The sequence below is a fragment of the Musca autumnalis genome, unplaced genomic scaffold, assembly GCF_047663935.1.
Source record: "Musca autumnalis isolate F117 unplaced genomic scaffold, ASM4766393v1 scaffold_3, whole genome shotgun sequence".
Taxonomy (NCBI): Eukaryota; Metazoa; Arthropoda; class Insecta; order Diptera; family Muscidae; genus Musca; species Musca autumnalis.
The window spans coordinates 148,096,679-148,122,532 of NW_027411866.1; the positions used below are offsets into that span (position 1 = coordinate 148,096,679).

A 25,854-nucleotide genomic window follows, 5' to 3' on the forward strand; every position below is an offset into this window, starting at 1 on the left:
CGACAAAAATCGGTAAAATTAAAACGTAAAATTATGAATGAAAAGTAGCAATAAAAGTTGACAACAATGTTGGTATCGGTAGAACTCAGTGACGACTTTATTTTGGTTGTTAACTTACTGAAAAATTTCGTTAATTACCGAAATTATAAGCATTTTAATTTTACCGATTTTTGTCGGTAGCTCGAAAAATGAGTTACAGAATTCCACTACTGACCGTATATGGCCATATCTGATTAGACCCTCAGCCTTTAGGCTGAAGAAGGTATATACATTTTGATCGATAAAATTTTCTTAAACCCCAAGTTTATTTGGACGAAATCCGTTTCAGACAATTTGCATTTGATTTAGCCATGTCTCTGGTACGAACCAACCGATTTGGTTTAAATTTTGGGTGTCGTAATATTTTGTCCAAACTTACCTCCATCACAAAAGTTAAAAAAAATCGCTAAACTGGTGCGCACGATAACTTTCGAAAGGTGTAACCGAATTGATCATAACTTTGCGTATTGCAATATTACTTCCAGGCATAGATCAGGTGTGAATATGGAATAAATCGGTATACTCACACAAAGTTTGGAAAAAGTACAGATTAACAGCTCATCTCGGATCGTTTTGAAATTTTTGGTAGCAACTTCTTGGGGACACTGTTATGACACGCTTCCTGAGATAATGGACCAAAAGCTCCTAAAAAGAATGCTGATACAAACTCAACTGAATCTAAACTAACACTAAACGATTTGGTCCAAACATTGTGCATCGTAATAATTCTTACAGACTCGGATTATGTCAGAATATTGTCTACTGTGACGACCAAAAATCACCTGGGTTCATTTTTGCCCACACCCAATGAAGTTGACCTATTGATTTTTTTTTGTTTGTTTGTATATAATGAATAAATAAATTTAACTTTAATCCACGTGAGCGACTTTTGTGTTCTGAGGCCACATTGCAGATAAAGAGAGAGATCCGCCGTTATCTCCGAAAAGCAACGAGACAGCAGTCATCACTACCACGTGGTGATGATCACTGGCAGTGTTGTTGGGATGTTAAAATTTGGTAAACAAGTTCCCGTTGCTCCATTACAAACACTTGGTGGAGTAGTAAAAAAGGTCTCGTTAATCCACCACAGAACACGTGGCCGGCTCCCACTATAAAAGGGCGACCTAACTTCGAACGGGGGACAGTCAGTAACAGACCAGCGAAGCAGCAACATCGACCTCGGTAAGTAATAGAGTTTCCAGGAAAACCCTTGGGCATCCTTGAGTATCCTGCCGACATTCCTGAGTGTCCTGCCGACATCCTTGATCATCCTGCCAACATCCTTGAGTGTCCTGCCAACATCCTTGAGTGTCCTGCCGACATCCTTGATTATCCTGCCGACATCCTGGAGTATCCTTCCGACATCCTTAAGTATCCTGTCGACATCCCTGAATATCCTCCCGACATCCTTGATCATCCTGCCAACATCCTTGAGTGTCCTGCCAACATCCTTGAGTGTCCTGCCGACATCCTTGATTATCCTGCCGACATCCTGGAGTATCCTTCCGACATCCTTAAGTATCCTGTCGACATCCCTGAATATCCTCCCGACATCCTTGAATATCCTGCCGACATCCGTGAGTATCCTGCCAACATCCTTGAATATCCCTTATACTTCCTTGAAGAATCCTCGGACATCCTTGGTAAGTCCTTCCCGCCCTGTGATTATCCTCGAAGTAGTGCTTGAGTACTTATTAAGGTCTCTCGCAACCCATAACCCCGTAGTGCCTGAGTACTTATTAAGGTCTCTCGCAACCCATAACCCCGTAGTGCTTGAGTACTTATTAAGGTCTCTTGCAACCCATAACCCAGTAGTGCCTGAGTACTTATTAAGGTCTCTCGCAACCCATAACCCCGTAGTGCTTGAGTACTTATTAAGGTCTCTTGCAACCCATAACCCCGTAGTGCCTGAGTACTTATTAAGGTCTCTCGCAACCCATAACCCCGTAGTGCTTGAGTACTTATTAAGGTCTCTTGCAACCCATAACCCAGTAGTGCCTGAGTACTTATTAAGGTCTCTCGCAACCCATAACCCCGTAGTGCTTGAGTACTTATTAAGGTCTCTTGCAACCCATAATCCCGTAGTGCTTGAGTACTTATTAAGGTCTCTCGCAACGCACAACCCAGTAGTGCTGGAGTACTTATTAAGGTCTCTTGCAACCCATAACCCCGTAGTGCCTGAGTACTTATTAAGGTCTCTCGCAACCCATAACCCCGTAGTGCTTGAGTACTTATTAAGGTCTCTCGCAACCCATAACCCCGTAGTGCTTGAGTACTTATTAAGGTCTCTTGCAACCCATAACCCCGTAGTGCTTGAGTACTTATTAAGGTCTCTTGCAACCCATAACCCAGTAGTGCCTGAGTACTTATTAAGGTCTCTCGCAACCCATAACCCCGTAGTGCTTGAGTACTTATTAAGGTCTCTTGCAACCTGTAACCCAGTAGTGCCTGAGTACTTATTAAGGTCTCTCGCAATCTCTAACCTTGCATGTCATCCAAGTAGTGCTTGAGTACTTATTAAGGTCTCTTGCAACCCATAACCCAGTAGTGCGTGAGTACTTATTAAGGTCTCCCGCAATCCTTAACCTGACTTATATATGCTTGTAGTGTTTGAGTTTCGCACCTCCTCCTATTAGTAGCGACATCCCATTAGGTACCCGAAAGAGCCAACCCAGAATCCCCGGAGAACCGTAGAGTACTTATCCAGGTCTCTGCTAAATCAACCCCCGGCTTTCCCATTCCACCACCAAGAGTACTTATCCAGGTCTCTGTTAAACCAACACCCCCGGCTTCCCCATTGCACTACCACGAGTACTTATCCAGGTCTCGTATCCCGAATCCAGTGAGCCCATTTAATAACTTGTGGACGGCGGACCGGTAGACTCCTTGTAACACTTTATGTTCTTAGATGAACAATCAAACAGTGAACTTATTATATAGAATCCTTTAGTCATTGAATAAAATTTGATTAAGAGAACAACAAAACATACTGCTCTTTCTCTTTCTCTCTCACAAATTCGAAATAAATTTCTGTACGAACCGCTGGACCCCGGCGAGCTATTCTAGCCCACGGGGAGAAATCCCGTCGTTACACTACATCGGACCATTCTCTCGTGTTCCTCAAACACAAAGGTTGGAAAGAGTACAGTTTAGGAACTTATCTGGGATCGTTTTTAAATTTTTGGCAACATGTTGTGTATACGGCTCTAATTACGATGGTGGAAGTCCGATAGGCGTCAGAAGTATTGTGTTTACTTTTTTACTTTTGGTCCGGAGCTGAGGTTGTACATACCTCTGTTGGCACAACTGTCTGATACTTTCCTATTTGTTTTGTCTTAATTTCGTAATCCCGCAAACCTCATTCTATTTTGTCAGATGACACTAACTGACTAACTTCCCACTAAATTCAGTAACAAAAGAGGTGTCAAAGTAGAAGACAGCCTTTCAAGTGACATATTCAGTATTCTGCTGGAAAAGGTTACAAACATTTGTTCCCATACAAATCCCCGAGGGGGCACTAGATGCTTCTCACATAAAATGAATACACGCCTATACATATTAGCTCAATAATATGGGACCTACTTTTTATCGCCGAGTGCGAACGGCGTGTAGAGAAGTTTTACATGGGTGAAATAATCACGAAATGTCGCTTACATTACGCTGAGGGGTATTTTGCCATTGTTGGAAAGAAAATAGTTTTTTGCTGGCTGGAAATTGAACATGGGCATACAGAATGCAAGACGGACGTGCTTACCATAGCACCACGGTGGCACCCAAAAAGTTTATGCGAGATGCAAACTTTAAAAGACATTGCACAATGTACATCAGTGGCTCAATATAACGTGCTTATGTCGTAATTTTTTAGAAATATATGAAAAACGTAGCAATTTTTTCTTTGCATAAAAATACAAAATGTTCTTTTCTAAGGTCAGCCACTATCTTTACAGAGAATCGATCATAGAATGTGTCTTTCCATATAGTTGCACATACTTATAGGGTATGGTTATTATCTATCTTTAATTGTGATAATTACAATTTAATTACACTTACCTTGAGGTCTGTGTGGTAGAACTTCCCTCTCTCTCCAGTCGCAAGGAAGACAAAACCTGCAAGAAAAAACGAAAACAGGAAAGAAGAAAATTAATTATAATTATAAATTATTTCCTAAATGTAAACAAAAGACAATTTCTATATTTAAAATGAAAAAAAAAATATTTCTAAGGCGTAGAAAAATGTGCCAGCACATTTATTTAAGTGATTACTATCCGAACTTATAATTAAAAATAAAAATCTTAAATATAATCAGTGTCACACCATCAGCAGAAATGGGAAGAAGACGGCATTCATATATAAAGGCCAACCACCATCCTTGCAACCACCATTAAACTTAACAAAGCCAAAGAAAGACATAAAATAAATTCCAATATCATAAATGGTGACCCCAATTTTTCTTCATATAATACAGATGGTTGACATTATATTCGCAGTTTTCTTTAGAATTCAACTCACCCCCATTTCTTCTTCCCACATTTATCATTGCGGCTCCTTTCCACTATATGGCTGCTTTACTTTCTTTATGCCATAAAACACCCTGTTGCTGGTGTTTCGATGATGAGGACAAAGACAAAGGTAAGGAGAGTAGCGTAAATAAGTACTAAAAATATACTTCCTGATTTCCAAAGGCAAGGACAAAACCAACACACATTCACACATATATGCCTACAAAGACATTATCTTATAATTGTGGGGGAAATGTTGAGTGGGTGGGGGTGAGAGACTATTGTTTGCTTTTGCCATACCTTATTATTTTTCTTCTTCGTCTTTTCATTGTATTTTAAGTATAAGAATGTCATTAACACTGAAACAGGATAATTAAGTCATTGTGCGTATTTCAAGGTAGCTTTGGCCCAATTTTTAAAATGAGCCATTAAACACCTCCGCATATATGAAGACGCAACGGTTTTTATTTTTTTGTTTGGCAAATGATAAATGTGACCTCAGGTATTGTTAAATAAACACCGCTTACAGATTATAATTATTATTGTGAGAATGAAAACGTCATGTTGTCACATGGTGGGTGACATGATGACGAAGATAAATCTAGGAAGATTTTAAGGCGTATTTGTTTGTGACACAAAAGCTAAATTTAGACAATGTGTCGGGAAATAAAAATAAAAAAAAAAAATTATATTTTATAGAGACTTCTATCATATCAATGTGTGCACCCCGATTCATATTTGCTCAGTGATATGAGACTTACTGTTTATCACCGAGACCGTACGACGTGTCTTATGACACCACTTATAGAGACGTTTGAAAATGTTTGATGTTTCCTGGCCTGTGAATCAAACCGCAAATCTTCTGAGTACAAGGGCTCTATGAACTTTATATTATATATTTGAATACTGGACTATATAGTAGACACCATAAGCATATCCGGTATACCATATGAAGATCCTATGACTTCGCCCATGGCGGAATTACAGCTTGAAGTACTCAAAATATGCAATTTTTCCAAGGTCCGTCATATGCTTTCTATATTTTTATACCACCATATAGGGGGTATAATTAAATTTGTCATTCCGTTTGTAACACATCGAAATATTCGTCGGAGACCCTATAAAGTATATATATTATTGATCAGCATAAAATTCTATGTCGATTTGACCATGTCCGTCTGTCCGTCCGTCCGTCTGTCTGTTGAAATCAAGATACAGCTCGCAATTTTAAAGATAGAGAATCAAAATTTGGTACAGAAGTTTTTATTACTTGCAGGATGGTTTGTATTGAAAATGGGATATATCGGTCCACGTTTTGATATAGCCCCCATAGAACGGTACCTCCCGATTTTCGGTATTTTTAAGGTTTTAGCTTCATTATCCTACCAAAATGACTGAAATTTGGTACGTAGTCTTCTTTAGGGGTATAAAACTTTCCCCCAGAATTTTGTCGGTATCGGTCCACACCTTCATATAGCCCCCACAGAACGGTACCTCCCGATTTTCGGTATTTTGAAGGTTTTAGCTTCATTATCCTACCAAAATGGCTGAAATTTGGTACTTAGTCTACGTTGGTGGTACAAAACTTTCCCCCAGAACTTTGTCGGTAGCGGTCCATGCCTTCATATAGCCCCCATAGAACGGTACCTCCCGATTTTTGGTATTTTGAACGTTGTGGCCTCAATATTCCACCGAAATGGCTGAAATTTGGTATTTAGACTTCGTTGGGGGTACTCAAACTTCCCTTTTAAATTTGTAGGTATAGGTCCACGCCTTCATATAGCCCCCATTGAAATGTACCTCCCGATTTTTCGTATTTTGAAGGTTGTGTCTTCAATATTCCTCCAAAATGGCTGAAATTTGGTATTTAGTCTTCAATGTGATATAAAACTGTTCGCCAGAAAAATGTCTGTACAGGTCCATCTTACATATTGCCCCATTTCTGACTAAAATTCGTCGGTATAGGTCCACGTTTCGATATAGCCCCCATAGAACGGTACCTCCCGATTTTCGTAATACTGAAGATTGTGATGTCAATATCCAACCGAAATGGCTGAAATTCGTTATTTCGTCTTCCAAGAGTTATAAAATATTCCAGAAGAGTCTTCCTATATCCCCATAGAAGCGTACTTCTTGATTTTTATACCCTCCACCATAGTATGGAGGGTATATTAAGTTTGTCATTCCGTTTGTAACACATCGAACTAATCATTTGCGACCCTATAAAGTATATATATTCTTGATCAGGATAAAATTCTAAGACGATCTAGCCATGTCCGTCTGTCCGTCTGTTGTAATCACTCTAGCGTCCGCAATAATTGAGATAGAGTGCTGAAATTTTGCACCCGAGGGTCTTTTTTCCATAGGCAGGTCAAGTTTGAAGATGGGCTATATCGGTCCACTCTTTGGTATAGCCCCCATATAACGGTACCTCCGGATTTGAGGTATTTTGACGTTCTTCGCCACAGTTGCACATCGAATTAGCTATAATTTGGCACTTAGGGTCCCTAGTGATCAACAAACTTATATCCCAAAGGATATGGGCATAGGTCCATGTTTTGGTATAGTCCCCATATAACGGTACCTCCCGATTTTCGGTATTTTGAGAATTTTAGCCACAATTTTTAACCGAACTATCTGCAATTTGACATTTGAGGTTCTCAGTGGTCATAAAACATCTCCACGAAACATCGTCAACATAGGTCCATGTTTTGGTATAGCCCCCATATAACGGTACCTCCCGATTTTCGGTATTTTGAGAATTTTAGCTACAATTTTTAACCGAACTAGCTGTAATTTGCCATTTGAGGTTCTCAGTGGTCATGAAATATCTCCACCAAACATCGTCAACATAGGTCCATGTTTTGGTATAGCCCCCATATAACGGTACCTCCCGATTTTCGTTATTTTGAGAATTTTAGCCACAATTTGTAACCGAACTATCTGCAATTTGACATTTGAGGTTCTCAGTGGTCATGAAACATCTCCACCAAACATCGTCAACATAGGTCCATGTTTTGGTATAGCCCCCATATAACGGTACCTCCCGATTTTCGTTATTTTGAGCATTTTAGTTACAATTTTTAATCCAACTAACTGTAATTTAACATTTGAGGTTCTCAGTGGTCATGAAACATCTCCAAGAAACATCGTCAACGTAGGTCCAAGTCCAAGTCAACGTATTCCAAGCCCCCATATATCGGTACCTCCCGATTTTCGGTATTTTGAGAATTTTAGCTACAATTTTTAACTGAACTAGCTGTAATTTGCCATTTGAGGTTCAATGGTCATGAAACATCTCCACCAAACATCGTCAACATAGGTCCATGTTTTGGTATGGCCCCCATATAACGGTATCTCCCGATTTTCGGTATTTTGAGAATTTTAGCAGAACACATTTTTTTAGATTAGATTAGATAACACTGTGCAACAAAATGGTGGCGAAAGTCTGGGGCACGGAAAATTCCTCTTGGGGAAGAAAGGCCTTGGTGAGTATATTATGAACCCCGAAGGACAGATCCACAGTGAGTCGAACTTCCGCGTTATGGCATGATGAAATTTTTGTTAGAGACCCTGTGGGCCATCAGGAATTAGCGTTATATCTTTGTTCACTTTTGCTTAAGTGCTCTACAAAAACAACAAACAAAGATAAATTGCTAATTCATGATGGCTTACAGGGTCTCTTGCAAAAACTTCATCACTCCATAACGCGGAAGTTCGACTCACGGCGCATCTGTCCTTCGGAGATTTTATTATACACCAAGGGCTTTCATATCCAAAAGGAATTATCTCTGCCCCAACATTTGTGTTCACAGTGTAATTTACCCAATAGTGGGAGGCAGTAGGAGTCTATCCATTGTCGAAAAGTTGTTACACCTAAAAGGACCCTAATTATTCCATTTTAATTAAGACTATTTTATGGTGGAGGGTATAAAAAGTTCGGCCCGGCCGAACTTAACGACATTTTTACTTGTTGGTATTTTTTAAGTTTTAGACATATTCTCTTACCGAAATATAGGAATTTTGGTATTTAGTCCTCTTTGAGCCTAAAAACTTTCCGTCAGAAATTTGTCGGTATAGATCGAATGAATGCTTTTACAGCATCTAGTGGCGATTGCTGCTATTTTCGGGCTCATACGCATAGTTTCATGATTCGTCACCTGGATCACCTTATAAACGTGTTTGAAGCACCGCGTATTTTTTTTTCGAAATTTCTTGCACCGACCAACACGGGATCTGACAAGAAACCCCCTATTTTTGGAGCCAAGAGTTCATGCAATATCAAATGTTAGTTGGTGGAATAAATGCCCAAGGATGCCTCTACCTCACAGTATATAACATGGCGTTTTTGCATTATCCGTTCACGAACGGCTTAATTTTGTCTAGCACAATGACCGTTTTTGGAAGACCCTCACGAACTTCGTTTTTTTTGGCGAGTGTCGGCCACGATTGAATTCATTAAACCAGTTTTTCATAGTGCTATAGAATGGTCCTTTATCGACATAAACAGATTTAATTTGATCGATCCACCCTTGCCGTGATTATCCACGTCGAAAGTTGTGAAAAATTATCGGACGAAAATGTTCATTAGTAAATTCACTTTTTATGCAAAGTGATTTTTTCAAGCCACTGTAAACAGCGCAACACATGGTCGTATGTGAAACTGTCCTGAGTACGCTTAGGCTAAAAACTGTGAAACTTTCCACAAAAAAAATCAAACGATACCTGGCGAAACTGCGTGATACCTAGGTCAGAAGGTTTTTTAGTGATCCTCGTAATTATTTCAAAAACTTTTTGTATCGAGCGTACAAAATCTCCTTGATACATTAGTGTCGAAAAATTCACAAAAAATATTTGTTTGCATCCGAAAATAACGAGTTTCTGAGTAAAACTCGTAAAAAAGGATTTTGAGCTATATCGAAAGAACAAGAGCTGATGGAGAAAAACCGCTACCGAATTTGAAAATAACTCGCGACCGAATTTGAAAAAAAAAATCGGTTGAAACAAAAGTCGTGTTGACCAGTGTTATCGATAATTGTCGGTAAAATTAAAATGCTTATAATTTCGATAATTAACGAAATTTTTCGGTAAGTTAACGATGAATAAAAAGTAGTTGCTAGCCTCTTCTTTATGTTTTTGTCATAATTTTGCGTTTTAATTTTACCGATTTTTGTCGGTAACAGCAAAACTGAGTTACAGAATCCCACTACTGATCTCCTGAAAGAGTGAAATTTTGACGTCCCCACGCTGACCCGATAGTCCCATCATGCCCAGGCGGATGAGGGTAAGAAGGAGCACTTTCACACATTCACACCCTTTAAAAGTAGACAGGCCAGCGATCGGAATAATAAGCAAGTGCATTACTACAACCAATTTGGTGACAGGAACCTTGATGATACATTTCCTTCCAATCGAGCCGATTCCAATCTCTGATTCGGTTGTGGCAAATAGCTCAAAATCTGCGCTGACTATACTGGACTTGGATGAGTACAAACACCCGAAGGTCTTCTGTTAGAAAACCTTCTGTAACCTTTTGCTAGAAGACATTAATAATAATAAGGTCCAAAGATAGGCAATGCCAAAGCGGCGAAGTACCGGATTGACCCGAAACAATTGTGGTTTGGCCAGAATCAAACCAATGCCGTAGGTTTCGCGATGTTACAACAACAGTTTTGGATTGAAAATGCGGTTTAATGTGAAACCCCCATTATACTCATTGTATCAGAAATAATATCCCAAATGTTGTATGGGTCCAAAGCGTAAAGTGTTCAAGAGAAAAATTCTTTAAATGACATGAAGTGTTTTGTTTGGAAAGACAGAAAACGCAGGGCTAAGGTTAGCTCCTTATACAATGTTACAAATACTAAAATCGGGAAGATTGAGAGAAAAATTGTCAAATAAAAAGAAAAATATTTCACCAAAAATTTTCCATTATTATTCATTACACCTACCCTATTGTGCAATAGCACTTCGAGTTATAAACGCTGCCTTTCTGGCTTTAAATGTGCGTACATGCGTATGTATGGATGTCGATATCTGCATATGCGTACGTACACATTTTTCATATTGTATAACTTTAGGCAATTTTAGATTGTGTGTGCTTTTGATATGTCTGTCCTTGACGATAAATGTGGAGAACTCCCTCTCAAACCGTTTCGCTTAGTTGTTATTGTTGTTGTTATTCAACGACCTAGTCAATTTGAAACCAACATTGAAAATATCCTCAAACTGTTTGTCTATTTGTTGGGGCGTTTTTAACATGTGTGTGTGTGTGTTACGAAACTAAGCTAAGAGTTCGGAAGTTGTGGAGTAAGTGCTTCATACGAGTATTTTGTTGCGGTGATATGATATTGTTGTTGTTGTTTTTCATCATTCCAACCAACGTTTTTTTACAGCTAAATAACAAAATGTTCCTAGCATCTATGTGTAGAGGACGACTACTCCAGTTGGGAGGAGGTTTAGTGACTGGTGTTGTTTTAGGTATGGTTTTCTATTTCATTTTCTGTTGCTAAAGCAATCACCCACTGACTGACTGACTGACTCGCTCACTGTTCACATTGCCGATGTTTACAGTATTCAAACTGATTAATTGAGTGCGTGAATTGATTTCCACTTGTGGTTTACATTTGATTTTCATCACTGTCCTGAGGCTAGACAAAACTGCCAACATTTCTCTCGAATCGAATCGAATTGCTGCTGCTGTTGTGTTTTGTTGATTTTATTTGCCTTTGATTTGGCTTTGATGATGATGACGGTTGCTATTGGTTTGCTGCAGAAAGTTGAGTTGGGTAAAAATTGTGAAATATTTGAAATGTAATTTACAATTTGTGGGGATGGTAAGAAGTTTATGGGAAATCAATTGATGGGGGGTAATAAATGATTCATCTTCCATTTGTGGTAACACAATTTTAAATATTATTATAAATGTTCGTTATTGAAAGAATGGTTTACTGGTCATAATAAAAGTTTTATAGTCAATTTTAAAATTTATTATTAAATAGATGTAATTATTTATTTTCCACTAATAAAATAGTTGTTTTAAAATATTAAAACAACAACAATGGGATTAAGCCAGACTATTTTGAAAAAACAAAATTGCAAACGCTATCCCAATAAAAAAACGCCACAATGCCCCAAATAATTGTGTTTTATTTTTTATAACTTTTATTGAGTAATTGTTTTAAATAAGAAACTTTTTCAGACTTATAGGATTATTATACCCTCAGCCTTTTGGTTTAAGATGGTATATACTAGACTGGTTTTACCTCAAAGGGAAAAATCGATGTCGGATTTTTTTATGCGGCACCCACTAAAGTGTTTAGTTTTGTTAGATTTTAAGATTGCCACTGGTGCCTGAAACTTTCCATAGTAATCTGTGTATGGGGCCAAAGGTGAATTTTCACGAAATTGCTCTAAAGGCCATATTTATTGTCCAAACGAAGATAAAATTTTAACAGTTCATTTCAGTGGCTAAACAAGTAATCCTGCAAAAAATTGTGAAAATCGGCTAAATTTTAATATGGGGCTATATTATAGGGCCCCAATTGGCCAAATATACTATTGGAGCAATATCAAAATCTTAACCGATTTTCATAAATTTTTGAAGAATTTTTTTTTCTAGCCACATCAACAAACTAGTAAAATTTTCTCATAAATGTTGCCTTTAGAGCAATTTCGTGAAAATTCACTTTTGGTCCCATACAAAATACTACTTCGAGACCACAGTGACACGTGTTAACATATTCCGATTGTGCTAAAACTTTGGCAATCTTAAAATCTAACAAATCTAAACACTAAGGAGGGTGCCGCATAAAAAAATCCGACATCGTTTTTTTTTAAACCACCCTAGTATATACATTTTCATATGAGCAAAATGTGCCTCGCCGAAATGATTGTTTTATACCCCACGTATGTTTGGACGAAACTCGTTTCAGACAATTTGGTGCCGATTTAGCCATATTCGTCCGTCTGTCTGGCTGGATAAATCGATTCGGTCCAAAATTTGGCATTCGTAATAATTCGTCCATACAGAGTTTAAGTTCGATAGTGGGTCATATCGGTCCACACCCTCATGTACCTCACCCACAAAAGTCAACATTTTCGCAAAAGAGGGTGCGAAGGCAATAACCGATTTGGTGATTTGTCAACACTTTGGGGTACTCCAACATGAAATTTCGAAAAAGTACAGTTTAAGACCTGCTCTCGAATTTCTTTGATTTTTGTTATAAGAACTTGTATTCGCTGCCCCCATTACTACGGTACAAGTTTTTTCAAGGGCAAGCCCATATATCCTAAGAAAATGGCCGGAAAGTCCCTTAAGGCCACCTTGTGTAGTCATTGGAGCGCACGATAACTCTCGAACGGATAAACCGTTTAAGTTCCTCGTAATATTTTGTTCAAACTTAGTTTAGCTTCGAAGATGGGCCACTTCTTCGGGTTCCTCCTTTTCCTTTTCGCTAAAATGGGGAGCACAATAACTCTCGAAGATAGTAACCGATTTGGTCCATAATTTGCACATCGACATATTTCTACGAGACATAGATCATGGATTATATCTGCCCACAACTTCGGGTACCTCTTACACAATATTTCGGAAAAATGTAGTTTAAGCACAGCTCTCTAATCGCTCCGTTTTTTATTGCAACGGTGCAAGGTTTTTTAGGGTGCAAGTCCATACATCCTGAGAAAATAACCGGAAACCTTTAAAACCCTTACAACCCCCATGTATAGTGGCTGGAGCGGAAGATAACTCTTGAACGGTTCAGTCAATTCGGTTCAACATTTGGTATTATTTTCTCCTAACTTATCGAAGGCAGTAAACGATTTGGTTCGGGTGACGTAGGGGATAGAAGATGCCGGTCCTGACCGTCTTTAATATGGCAAAGCTCAGGATTTCTCTTGGTCCCTCTTTCATCTCAAGTGGACATTGACCTCCCCGTGGTGTTACCTGGGGAACTGCCTTTAACACCCGTTAAAGGTAGTAAGCTAAAATGTGCCGCGCGTTCACCCATAAGAACGTCAAAAACTTGAGTTTGGGCGTCGGGTTAGTAAACCTCCCCTAGATAAAACTGCCTACTATGAAAAAACGAAAGAAAAGAAAAACAAATCCCTCAAAAGTTGACGACCCCGCAAACGTTTTAAGGACCATGATCTGCGAATCTGCACCTGGAATGTTCGCACTCTTTATAGAGAAGGTGCAGTTTCCACATTGGTAGATGTACTTGCAAAGTACAAGGCCGACATTACTGACATACAGGAAATACGATGGAACGAGAAAGGCGTCACAACAACACCTAAAGTTGACTCACTATATTATAGCTTCCATGATACAAAGCATGAGTTTGGTTGCGGATTTGTAGTTGGTCGGAGGTTAAAACATCTGGTCTCCAGCTTCACCCCATAGAATGAAAGACTCGCTACCATTCGATTAAAAGCAAAATTCTTCAACATCAGCTTTATTTGCGCTCATACTCCTACTGAAGACAAGGACGAACAGACCAAAGATATATTTTACGAGCGCTTAGAAGAAACTTATGACCGTTGCCCTGCCCATGACATTAAAATTATACTAGTCGATTTTAATGCCAAAATTGGAAAGGAGAATATCTTTGGCCCAACAGTCGGGAAATTCAGTCTACACAGTGAAACATCTGACAATGGTATGAGGCTGATAGACTTCGCAGCTGCAAGAAAAATGGTAGTTAGCAGTACCAGATTTAAGCATCTCGATATTCATAAGGGCATCTGGCTGTCGCCAGATCAAAGAACAAGAAATCAAATTGATCACGTTGTGATAGATGGAAGACATTCATCAAGCTTGTTGGATGTACGATCTTTCCGAGGTACAAACATAGACTAGGACCACTACCTTGTTGCACCAAAGGTATGTACCAGATTAAACGTAGCAAACAAAGTGCGAACAGAAAGAACACGGAAGTTGGACATCGGTAAGCTGCAATCACAACAGATAGCCACAGCATATTCCACTCAACTGGCCCAACTGCTTAATCAAAGCACTCCTCGTCCCGATAACATATCAGGACAATGGTAAAACATTGCCCACTCCATGCAAACAGCCGCAAAATCACTACATGGATACCAGAGACCTCCACCAAGGAATCCATGGTATGACCAAGAGTGTCGTGCTGCTACCGAAGAGAAAAATGCTGCATATAGGGCTACTTTACAATCAGTAGCATCGCGTAGCGCACGAGAGAGGTATCGGGAGAAAAAGAGAGAGGAGAAACGTCTTTTCCGCAGGAAAAAGATTGAAAAGCGGGAGTGTGAACAAATCGAGATGTACAGGAGACAGAATGAAGTGCGAAAATTCTACCAAAGAGTGAAACATCAAACTGATGGCTTTGAAACCGGCACATCCTCCTGTAGAGACCAGCAAGGTTATCTGGTAACTGATACAGATAGTGTGCTAAGGATACGGAAAGAGCATTTTTCCAAACTGTTGATATCCAATAGTAGCGAAGTCGACGAAGATACCACAGATCCAATCCCAGAAGATGGTATTGAATGTATACCACCCGGCCAAGATGAGGTAAAGACAGCAATAAACCGGCTGAAGAATAATAAGGCAGCAGGAGCTTATGGCCTACCAGCCAAGCTGTTTAAAACCGGAGGCGACACGCTGATAAGGTGTATGCATCAGCTAGTTAGCTCCATCTGGCAGGAAGAACGCGTACCCGACGATTGGAACCTGAGCATCCTGTGCCCCGTCCATAAGAAAGGAGATGAGACTTTATGCTCCAGCTATAGGGGCATAAGTCTTCTGCCTATCGCCTACAAGATAGTGTCAGGGATATTGTGCGAACGACTAAAACCCATGGTCAACGAAATAATTGGACCATACCAATGCGGTTTTATACCTGGCAAGTCCACCATTGACCAGATATTTACCCTGTAGCAAATCCTGGAGAAGACCCAAGAGATGCAGATCGACACCTATCACTTTTTTGTCGATTATAAAACAGCCTTCGACAGCCCACTACGTTCAAAGGTATTCCAAGCAATGTCTGAATTTGGTATCCCCGCAAAGCTCATTCGTCTTTGAAAAATGACTCTAACTGACACAAGATCTTCAGTTAAAATAGAAAAGAACCTCTCCAAAGAGTTTTGTACCAAAAGAGGTTTCAAGCAAGGAGACAGCCTTTCGTGTGATCTTTTCAACATCCTGCTAGAAAAGGTTATACGAGTGGCAAACATCAAAAGAAGTGGCACAATTTACACCAATAGCCACATGTTACTTGCTTATGCTGATGATATAGACATCATGGGACGATCAGTAAGGGAAGTAACCGATACCTTTATGTAGGTCGAAGGAGAATCTTCTAAAGTGGGTCTGCCGGTAAACGGCGAGAAGACCAAGCTGATGGTGTCGACGCGCAATGCGTCCATTGAGATCGGACCAACTGTTGAAGTTGGTTCCTATAATTTTAAGGTAGTAAAAGACTTCGTATACCTCGGCACCGCCGTGAACACAACAAACGACATCAGTTGTGAAATAAAAAGAAGAATTGTATTGGCCAACAGATGCTACTTTTGCTTAAGTAAGCTCTTTAAAAACAAAGCCACGACTCGCCAAACAATAATAACGCTTTACAAAACAGTGATACTACCCGTGCTGATGTATGGTTCCGAAGCCGCAAGCAGATAAGGCAGTGCTTGGCGTGTTTGAGAGAAAAATTCTTCGAAAAATCTACGGACCAATCTGCGTTGACGGTGAATATCGACGTCGTATGAACCACGAGCTGTATCTGCTAAACAACGACATCAGTATAGATAAACGTATCGAGATGCAACGATAGCGTTGTCTAGGCCATATAATAAGAATAATAATAATATAATATAAGCGATGATGAAACCGCTTAAAAGGCGTATAAATTCTAGCCACATGGCAGTGCACGCAGTATTGGCAGGCCAAAGAGTAAATGGCGCAAACAAGTGGATGAAGAGATGACTAGGCGAGGTCAAGTCCATGCTTCCAAACTTCTAGGTTATACGGTGACCAACTGAAATGACTGGAGGTCGAGTTATCTGTCGAAAAGAATTGACTTAATTCGCAACACATTTGAGCTATAATCCAAATATACGAGTACATTTTTGTCAGCAAGTTCATACGTCCAAGAAGGTCGGGAGGAAAGGATTTTGATTGCGTAACCGGTAACACTATGCAACAATGAAAATGCAAACAACTTCTAGTATGCATTTTTTAAAAGTACATATTGAGACTACAAAAACCCTAGTAGGGTTTTGTCCTGTCAGATCCAGTTCGGATTTTATGGCATCATCTAAACCGGGCTAAAACTACAGTTTTTGGCATTTATCAGGCCTTTATCGCAATTTTCTAGCCCTAAACTAGCAGAATTTATCTTTTGAAAAGATCACATAAGAAAAACTCCATCTAGGCCATCAAAATTGATAAAATATGGAAAATTTTACATAATTTCTTGAATTCTGGTCATTATCAGCTAAACTATTGGGGGTTGAATCAAGTAACCCTTAGCAAAATTCGTCCAAATAAAGTTCTCAGCAATTCTTCAGAACATTCTGAAACTCTAAAATCCTTACTTCATGTTGTTTCAGCGGTATTTTGCATCATATCTTTTACAAGACGTATTTCAAACACAGTTCACACCAACAGTTTATTCTCGCATTTCGGACTTCACTACATTATTGACATATTTTTTAAATGGTCGTTGAAAAATATACTGAAAACAACGGGATAAAGGCATTTTACAACAATGGCATGTTCTGAAGAGTTGTGCATTACATTTCAGAGAATATTTTTCCAAAAGGAAATAATTAGAAAAAAATTAACGGTTTTGGAGATATGGTGCGAAATGTATAAAAATTATGGAAATTTTCGAAATTTTATAAAATTTGAGGCAATAAATATAGTTTTTCGATTTCATTATTTCTACAAATATTTCATTCTTGCCCTTATCTACAAATTTGCTTAAGAGGTGAGATGAAGATTCACATTGGTTTTAGAGATATAGCCTAAAATTTCTTTAAAAAGTCAATATTTAACCATGTTTAGATGGGGCCATAAAATCCAAGCTGGATCTGACACAACAAAACCCAACTAGGGTTATTATCGTATGGGTCTGTACTTTTAAAAAATCCTCAGCTAAAAAAGTTTGTACAAGATTACCTTAAAAATGTTGCACAGTGTAATCGATTCGATATTGTCAATAGATGGAAGTTTCAAATCACACAGGCTGAGGGTTTATCTCTGTCGGCAAAATCGACTGATATGTTTTTACTTGTTTTTTTTTTTTTATAAAAAACATTCTATTATTCCCTAAAAAATTATTAATACAAAAATATTTATTGCATTAATAAAAAATAAATAATAATAATAAAATTTAAACCTAATTAAGCCACAAATATGAAATATGATTTCGGTATAAACTTATTGGGAGAAGTTTTTTCCTTAAGCTTCTTTCTTTATGTTTTACAAATATTTATTGCACTGCAAACATTTTTTCTTTAGCTTATGAAAGTTTAAACTAATTAAGACATAAACATGAAATATGATTTCAATAGAAAGAAAAAAATATTGGGAGACGGGTTTTTTCATTCATTCAATTCAAGTTAATTTTATTTAAAGGTATTTTTGCTTCGCATTGTTTGCTTATAATGCTATTAAGAAATTTTACTTTTTTACCTTTTGCAAAGAAAAAAAAAAGATAATAAATTTTTATTAAACTGTAAATAGCGACCCTTAATTTTTACGAGTTTTGTTTTACGTAAAAATGTGATAAAAATGCCACAATGGAGGTGGTACAATGAACGATAACAGCAGCAATGAGGCAAATAGCCCACGAATACCACACCACAAGCAAACAACACTAAACATAGTGCGGTCGGTGTTGGATTCTTGTTTATAAACCCAAAAGTCCTGACATATACCTCCCACCACCTCTCCTCTGTGCTTGCTCGCAAAATAATGCTTTTGCTGCTTCCTTAGACACACCATTGTATTATGGCATTGTTTTGAAAATGAAAAGAGAGAGAGAAAGAAGGAAAAAAATAACAACAAGTAAAATAATTCACTTAAAATCAAATAAAATTTAATTTACTTTCAACGGAAATGCACCACACAACGCCACTTATAGAGACACAGAAGTGTCGTTGTCTGTGTTGGTGTGTTTGTGTGGGTGTTTTGCTGCGTTTGTCTCCTGTTGACAATGAAACCCTACTTCCTGTTTTCCAAGAAGCTACAAAAACGGATATGCTTTTATGTTAAACATTACCTGCATTTTGAAATGGAAGGAAAAACGTTGGGAAAAGGTTGATGAAGAAGGTCAGACTGGTTTTGTTGTTGTGTCTGATCTCGCCATGTAGTCAAATGAAATGTTTCTCAACTTTAAAACAACAGCAAAAAGGCATGAAGAATGATAATGTTTTTGGTACGAATTTTAAATTGTCGCCTAAGAATATATTCGTTGCAGTTTTGAACAACATGAGGTCTCTTTGATGCCCTATATGTCAGTAAGAAATCTGATTGGACGTTCATGTATCCAAAGATTAGAATTTCTATGGTTTGTGTGCCTGAATAAGAAAGGGAATAAATAAAATAATGTCAAAGTTGTTTTTTCATTAATTCCTCTACAAAAAAGCTGAAGAAATAAAGCATACGATCAAGTTTCTTTCAATTCCTGTCTGCATTGGATATTCCCGCTATAATGATGTAAAACTCTTTTTATTTTTTTCTTGTACAAGAAGGAAGATAAGACAAGTATGGAGGATTCAACCTCCATTCAAACACGTACAAAATATAGATATGTGCATTGCGTGAAATGCAAAATCCTACCATTAATGGACTAAGTGGAACCTACCAAAGCGGATTCACATCTAAAGAAAATCAAAACCCTAAACTCCATTCGGTAATTACCACAGATTCGTTGAATATAAGTCCGACGATAGGCGAATTCGCGTAAAAATTTTCCAGGTGATAAAATTGAGAAATGTTTGAGTCAATACAGTGATACTCCCCATTTAATGCAACATTGAAGATATTGGTACACTATACACTTTTGTCATATACGACCTGCTTACGTGCTCAACATCCAAGATCGGCGGCAGTTACTGTCACTTATGATAATAGTAAGAAGAGGTCTGGGTTTTACAGTAAATAGGAAAATAATTAAGTAAATACACGCAGAGAAAAAATATTTTTCGCTTCTGTTGGAACAACAATATCTTTTTTTGTTCCAACAATTCATTTGTTTTGTTCAAGCATTGCAATTGCAAATCCAAAAATATCATCTTTTGCTCAAAACATACAAAACAAAAACAACTTGGGAAATTCCTCAATATTGTAAAAATCATTAACAATACCGATTGTAGGCAATATCATACTCTAGAATTTTTACAAAAACTATTGTCAGCCCAGAAAACCTGTTACTGAATTTTTTTATTTGATCGTATATAATTCTCATATACACTTTTCACATAACTTTGGTCACGTATAATATTATGAGTACTGACAAACACAACACATGGCCATATTTTCCCAAGTTTAACTAAGGAATACCATAAAACCACAACAAATATGAAAATAAAACGCAAATTGTGGTGTAACTCAACTATCAAAACACAAACAAGAACGAGAAAGAAGAAACAAATAAAAACCAGACTCTCATGGAGTATATAGACAAAAAAAAAAAGAAAACAAAGATAAAATAAAAACAAGTGAGCCAAGGCTATAGTCGGGTCGGGGCCGACTATGTGATACCCTACACCACTACCCCTGTTCATAAGCTTTTGACTAATAAAATTCAAAATATTAAAATTGGGATAGCTTAGCGCCTTTGCTCTGAATATCTTCATTAACACAGGTAAATTTTTTTGAAACGCATTTAAGCGCATCGACTGTACAACCCAAAAAAAATTGGAAAAGTGGGATGTATGCCAACCATCAATAGGCTTCTTTCTCTAATTAGACCCCCATCAACCCCCAAAATTTCGTGAGGATCCGATCAAAATTTCGTAGTGTGATTGCACAAAAATGGAAAAAGGGATGCATTACCGACTTTTGCGATATCTCTGTTGTTTGACCACCTATGACAACCTACTTCACATCGTTGTAAAGGTGATATTTTCTACTTTCCTTGCCAGGTTTTGGTTTCGATATAACTCCTACAGAAGGGAGATATTAACTTTGAAACAAAACGTTGGTCTTTTTTCCAAATATTTTTTGTCACATTCCGACCCCTGAATAATATCCGACCATTATCAAAAATCAAAAGGTTTTTTCCTCTGTGGGACCCCCAATAACACCCAAAATTTAGTGACGATCCAATTAAAATTGCGACCTGTGGCGTGCTTTCCAAAAAAGTGAACAATGGGATGCATTACCGACTATTGCGATATCTCCGTTATTTGGATACCTACGCCGACCTGCTTTATATCATTGTAATGATGGGATTTTTTACTTTCATTGTCAAACTTTGCTTTTGGAAGGTCCCGAACCAAAGCTGTGATATTCGTCATTATTATTAAAATCGTAAAAATGAAAAGTTGTGTTCTATTAGCGGCTTCGTTGTTTGACTACCTACGACAACCTACGTAACATCGTTGCAAAGGTGATATTTTCTACTTTCATTAGCAGGTTTTGCTTTTGATATACCCCTTTTAGAAGCGGAGATATTCGCTTTGAAATAAAACGTTGACTTTTTCTCCAAATAAGTTTTTTGCCCATTCCGACCCCTTCCGGCTTCTTTCTCTGTATGATCCCCATTAGCCCCCACAATTTTGTGACGATCCGATCAAAATTGCGACCTGTAGCGTGATTACACAAAAATTAAAAAATGGGATGTATTGCCGACTATTGTGATATCTCCGTTATGAGATCACCTACGCCAACCTACTTTGCGTCACTGTAAATATGGGATTTTCTACTCTCATAGTCAGACTTTGTTTTTGGAAGATCCCCAACCGAAGCTCTGATATTCGTCATTATTATTAAAATCGCAAAAATAAAAAGTTGGGTTCTATTAGCGGCTATTGCAATATATTCGTTGTTTGATCACCTACGAGAACCTACTTTACATCATTAGAAAGGCGATATTTTCTACTTTCATGGCCTTCTGCTTTTGGTATACCCCATATTGAAGCTGAGATATTCGCTTAGGAAAAAAAACCTGGTCTTTTTCTCCAAATAAGTTTTTGCCCATTACGACCCCTAAATATTATCCGACCATCACCAAAATCAATAGGCTTCTTCATCTGTGTGACCCCCATTAACCCTCAAAATTTCCTGACGATCCGATCAAAATTGAGACCTGTAGCGTGATTTCCAAAAAAGTGGAAAAATGGGATGTATTACCGACTATTGGGATATCTCCGTTATTTGGTCACCTACGCCGACCTAGTTTACATCATTGTAAAGATGGGATCTTCTACTTTCATAGCCAGGCTTTGCTTTTGGAAAGTCCCCAACCAACGCTGTGAAATTCGTCATTATAATTAAAATCGCAAAAATGAAAATTTGGGTTTTATTTGCGACTATTGTGATATCTTCGTTGTTTGATCACCTACGAGAACCTACTTTACATCGTTAGAAAGGTGATATTTTCTACTTTTATTGCCAGGTTTTGCATTTGGTATATCCCATATAGAAGCTGAGATATTCGCTTTGGAAAAAAACGTTGTCTTTTTATCCACATAAGTGTTTTGCCCATTCCGACCCCTAAATATTATCCGACCATCACCAAAATCAATAGGCTTCTTCCCCTCCGGGATCCCCATCAACATCCAAAATTTCGTGACGATCCGATCAAAATTGCGACCTGTAGCGTGATTACAAGGTTTAGATGGACAGACGGACAGACGGACAGACGGACAGACGGACGGACGGACGGACTGACGGACGGACACACATAGCCAGATCGACTCAGCTCGTCGAGACATTCATTTTGGTATATATAAGTATGGGTCTACGACCATTATTTCGATGCGTTACAAACTTTTGGGCCAAAACCAACTTATAATACCCTCCCCACATAGTGGTGTAGGGTATAAAAAGACCAACGTTTTGTTTCAAAGTTAATATCTCCCTTCTGTAGGAGTTATATCGAAACCAAAACCTGGCAAGGAAAGTAGAAAATATCACCTTTACAACGATGTGAAGTAGGTTGTCATAGGTGGTCAAACAACAGAGATATCGCAAAAGTCGGTAATGCATCCCTTTTTCCATTTTTGTGCAATCACACTACGAAATTTTGATCGGATCCTCACGAAATTTTGGGGGTTGATGGGGGTCTAATTAGAGAAAGAAGCCTATTGATGGTTGGCATACATCCCACTTTTCCAATTTTTTTTGGGTTGTACAGTCGATGCGCTTAAATGCGTTTCAAAAAAATTTACCTGTGTTAATGAAGATATTCAGAGCAAAGGCGCTAAGCTATCCCAATTTTAATATTTTGAATTTTATTAGTCAAAAGCTTATGAACAGGGGTAGTGGTGTAGGGTATCACATAGTCGGCCCCGACCCGACTATAGCCTTGGCTCACTTGTTTACCACTGAAAAAAATTATACTTAACCAAGCCTTAAAAATTCAACGTAGGACTTTGTCTAAAATTGTTTGTTTGGAAGTTTTTCGACCGCTGAGAACACAAAATGCCAATGTCGGAAAGTGTAGCTTAACATTTTAAAATACCTAAAATCCAGCGATATCGTTATATGGGTGTTGTATCGAAACGTGAGTCGTTATAGTCCATCTTTGACCTACTACGACGTGGTCGAAATGGTTATTGTGCCAGAGAACATTGATGACGTGCGTGAACTGATAATTCAAAATCGACCGTGATATAGTGGCATCCTTGGGCATTTCTACCACCATCATGCACCCGATATTGCATGAACACCTGTCCGTTTAAAATGCTTGTTTTCGTTGAATCCCGAAGAATTTGAAAATCGCTCAAAAAGACTCGTATCGAAAGAAATTTGAAAAAAAAACGATTGCGGTGCTTTTTAAGATCGTCACAGGTGAAGAATCATGCGTATGAGCCCGAAACAGCACTCGACCGTGTTTGCCTTCAAAGACGAGCCAAATCCAACAAAAATATTTCGTGGATGTAAAACTTCGAAGCAAATGGTCTGTTTCTTAGCCAAAACTGATCATGTGGCTACTATTCCCCTTTGAGCAAAGTAGGATGGTCACTTCTGAGTGGTACACCACAGTCTCAGAGAAACTGGAAAAACGAACAAGAAAGGAGTCATTGTGCATCATGTTAATGCTATTTCTCACACATCGGCTCAAACCATCGCCTTTTTGACCGGCCAAAACGTGGAATAGATGGGACATCCGCCGCATAGCCACATGAAGAAATAAAGTGTGGTCAACAATTTTCGGCGCCAGAAAATGCTGTAGAAATGTTGAAAAACCATGTTTTGGAGGTGTCTCAATAGGCGTGGAAATTGAAAAACTTCGAAAAACAATAAAACAATTATTAATGATAAATATTCGCGTTTTCATTATTAAAAGTAGCCATCGTATTTGGGTTCAGTTAGTTACTCGTTTCATAGTTATCATTAACCCCGGCAGACTGATATACCCATATAGTCGTCTATGAAATTATTTGGAACAATTTCGTTCGTTAACTTTCAGAGATCTTCTAAATATAGAAAAATCTTCGGTCAATTTTTACGGGGTATCCAGAAAGAAGAATGGGTATATATGTAGCTAGAAGCATTCATATTTAGATAGAAATATTACTTACTTACTTAGCTGGCCCATTACAGAACATTTGTTCCATAGACCGAACTAAGAAAATATCTCCAATTCTCTCTGTTTTTCGCTTCGCTTTTTGGAATACCGCGCCTTTTCATTTCTTCATCCACTTGTATGCTCCATCGAAGCTTAGGCCTCCCGATTCTTCGTGCATCGCCATGTGTCATGTATTCATACGCCTTTTTAGCGGGTTCTCCATCGTTCATTTTTATGATATGGCCTAGCCATTGCAATCGTTGCATCTCGATACGTTTACCTATATGCATGTCTTTGTATAGCTGATATAGCTCGTGGTTCATACGACGTCGATACTCACCGTCACGCAAATCGGCCCGTAAATCTTTCGAAGAATTTTCCTCTCAAACACACCAAGCACTGCCTTATCTGCTTGTGCAAGTATCCATGCTTCGGAGCCATACATTAGCACGGGCAGTATCAGCGTTTTGTATAGTGTTATTTTTGATTGACGAGATGGCTTTGTTTTTAAATTGCTTATTTAAACCATAGTAGCATCTGTTGGCCAATACAATTCTTCTTCTTATTCCACAACTGATGTTGGTTGTTGTGTTTATGGCAGTGCCGAGGTAGACGAAGTCTTTAACTACCTCAAAATTATAGGTACCAACTTCCACAGTTGGTCCGAGCTCTATGGACGCTTTGCGCGTCGACACCATCAATTTGGTCTTTTCGCCGTTTACCGCCAGACCCACATTCGCAGACTCTCCTTCGATCTGCCTAAAGGTATCAGTTACTTCCTTCACTGATCGTTCTGTGATGTCTATGTCATCAGCAGAAGCAAGTAACATGTGACTATTGGTGTAAATTATGCCATTTTTTGACATTTGTATCTCGTATTACTTTTTCCAGCAAAATGTTGAATATGTCACATGAAAGGCTGTCTCCTTGCCTGAAACCTCGTTTGGTACTGAACTGTTCGGAGAGGTTCTTTCCAATTTTAACTGAGGACCTAGTATCAGTTAAAGTCATCTTACAAAGCCGGATGAGCTTTGCGGGGATACCAAATTCAGACATTGCATGGAATACCTTTGATCGGAGAGGACTGTCGTAAGCTGCTTTATAATCGACAAAAAGGTGATATGTGTCGATCTGCATCTCTTGGGTCTTCTCAAGGATTTGCCGCAAGGTAAATATCTGGTCAATGGTGGACTTGCCAGGTCTAAAGCCACATTGGTATGGTCCAATTATTTCGTTGACCATAGGCTTTAGTCGTTCGCACAATATCCCTGACACTATCTTATAGGCAATAGGGAGAAGACTTATGACCCTATAGTTGGAGCATACAGTCTTATCTCCTTTCTTGTGGACGGGTCATAGGATGCTCAGGTTCCAATAGTCGGGTACGCGTTCTTCCTGCCAGATGGTGCCAACTAGCTGATGCATACACCTTATCAGCGCGTCGCCTCCGGTTTTAAACAGCTCGGCTGGTTAGCCATCGGCTCCTGCTGCTTGATTGCTGTCTTTACCTCATCTTGGCCGGGTGGTATACATTCTATACCATCTTCTGGGATTGGATCTGTGGTATCATCGTGTTCGCTACTATT

At 38.6% G+C, this 25,854-nt stretch overlaps 1 long non-coding RNA gene across 1 annotated transcript in view; it reads right to left on the reverse strand.

Moving 5' to 3' along the window:
- Positions 1 to 864: 864 nt before the first annotated feature.
- LOC141396387 (uncharacterized) overlaps positions 865 to 25,854 on the reverse strand; it is a 118,503-nt gene continuing 93,513 nt past the window's right edge. The window contains exon 5 of the long non-coding RNA XR_012411151.1: positions 865 to 4,145. This is a non-coding gene — a long non-coding RNA (uncharacterized lncRNA). The remainder of the gene's footprint in view (positions 4,146 to 25,854) is intronic.